This window comes from Carlito syrichta, unplaced genomic scaffold (assembly GCF_000164805.1).
Source record: "Carlito syrichta isolate Samal-C Ts95f unplaced genomic scaffold, Tarsius_syrichta-2.0.1 Scaffold308718, whole genome shotgun sequence".
Lineage (NCBI taxonomy): Eukaryota > Metazoa > Chordata > Mammalia > Primates > Tarsiidae > Carlito > Carlito syrichta.
In genome coordinates, this window is record NW_007252814.1 from 5581 (window position 1) to 7984 (window position 2404).

Consider the following 2404-nt stretch of genomic DNA (forward strand, 5'->3'; position numbering starts at 1 on the left):
CAATACAGGACTGCCAGCAGCAAATAACTGCTCCTATGACCCCACATACTCACTTCCCACGGTGAATTTTTAAATTTGGGCAAATCTAGTGAGTGCATAATGACATCGCACTGTGTTTTATTTTTATTTTATTTTTTGAGTTGGAATCTCATTCTGTCACCCATACTGGAGTGCAGTGGCCGCTCCCGGCCACTGCAGTCTTGACCTGCTGGGCTTCGGCGATCCTTCTGCCTCAGCCTTCCAAGTAGCTAGAACTACAGGCGCATGCTACCACACCCAGCTAATTTTTTTGATTTATTGTAGAGATGAGGTCTTGCCAAGTTGTCCATGCGGGTCTCGAACCCACAGGCTCAGGCAATTCACTCACCTCAGCCTCCCAAGGCGCAGGATTACAGGCTGAGCCATCACTGTGTTTTAACTTGCATCTCCCCAATTGTAGTAAAATTAAACACCTCTTCTTATGTTTACTGACCACTAGATTTCCTCTTTTGAGAAGTACCTTCTCAAGTCATTTTTTCAACTGGGCTGTCTTCCTTACTGATTTGAAGGACCTCTATATAGTCTGAATTATATGTGATTAAAATTTATTCTCTTATACTGTGGTTCACTTTTAACTCTCTTTATGGAATCTGTTGATAAATGGTTTTAATTTTAACGTAGTCATGTTTGATAAGCTTTTCCTTTACAGTTAGTGGTTTTTGCCTCTTACAAAAATTATTTATTTGTTTGTTTGTTTATATTTTTTAAAGTCAGAGTCTCACTCTGACTTTACCCAAGCTGGAGTGCAGTGGCAAACTCACAACTACTGCGCTTTGACCCTCTGGACTCAGGTGATCCTTCTGCCTCAGTCTTCCAAGTAGTTGAAATTACTGGTACATGCCACCATACCCAGATAGTTTTTTTATTTATTGTAGAGACAAAGTCTCACCAAGTTGCCCAGGTTGGTCTCGAACCCCTGGGCTCAGGCAATCCTCTTGTCTCTGCCTCGCAAAGTGCTGGAATTACAGGATTGAACAACTACACCCAGCTTGTTTAAGAAATTCTTCCCCACCCTGAGGTCACAGAGATCTTCTCTTATTTTTTTCCTACCATTTATTTGTTTTATTTGCCATTACATTGCATTTGAGTCGGCATAATTTTTATTTCAAAATAGCATTTTTATTGTATAAAATTCCAAAATGCAAAATCAGAAATATGAATATGAATATATTTTCCTGGGCTTTCACATTTGTCGATTTTTATTTGTGACTTCTTTTTCAATACAATTTACAACCTCATCCCCATTTCCAGTTTGATTATACAAGTGCTAAGTGGCAGAAACGTCTGGAATAAATAACATTAAAAAAAAAAAAAAGCAAAGCTGTGAAACTATGTTGCATGTAACAGGTTCTATGATGGCAGGGGAAGTGTCTGAGAAATAAAACAGTAAGACAACATAACTGGAAGGTTTTAGCTAGAGTTCTTTCAGTCATCTTTGTCTTTTGATCCATGTTTAAGGATGTATATGAACTCATAATTGAAAAGTCCCCTTTTTGTCAACAGGTGCTTCTCTGTACAGCTCGTCCACTTCCTCATCAGTGAACCAATACCCCATGGTTGTCAGCAGCTCTCTCAGGTAGTCTTCCTGGATGGTGCCTGTCGCTTCTTCATAGCAAGCAAAAGCATTTCTGATGACATCTTCAGTAACTGTGCCATTTAACTTCTCATCAAACATGGTGAGGAACATGGTGAAGTTGATGGCCCTGGGGCCTCATTCATCATGGCGTCAAGTTGTGCACCAGTGGGATTCTTCCCTAGACAAATAAGCATATTATGCAAATCTTCCTTGATAAAACCATCTCTGTTCTGATCAATCATATTGAAGGCCACTTTGAACTCTTGGATCTGTGACTGGACAAACATGGCAAATACATTGGATGTTGTGCACTGAGGGCACTTCTTGGTGGTCTTGGTCTTTGCCTTTTTGCTCCACATGCTGGTTATTTACTTTGTACACTGCGGTACCAGTTCTCTTCCTTTGACACTTCACCTTAGGCAAGAACCATGCCTTAGGAGGCTCATGTAACCCCTGAAGCATCTAGTATAGTGTGGGGCACGGAGCCGGTGTTCCACACGAACACATTCTGTCACCCGACCCAAATACCTGGACCTGCAGTGGGCCAGGAGGGCAGCAGAGCCACTGGGGGATTCGAGGCCCCAAGTGTATGAAGTCATCCAGGTGATGCAGGGCCAGGGACTAGTCACTTCACCTAGCAGGACATCTCCCCAGTGCGGCTCCCTCAGCCCTGCAGCTTCCCGGCCCCTGGACCAGGAGGGACTGACTGCTGACCCTCCTCCCTGTACCTCCAGCCCCACGCCTGCTTCTCGGCCGACCATCTCATCGCTGCTCACGCTGGGATGGGGT

General features: G+C 43.4%; 1 pseudogene; it reads right to left on the reverse strand.

The window, feature by feature from the left end:
* Positions 1–1209: 1209 nt before the first annotated feature.
* LOC103268095 lies at positions 1210–1974 on the reverse strand (annotated as a pseudogene).
* Between the last annotated feature and the right edge of the window lie 430 nt (positions 1975–2404).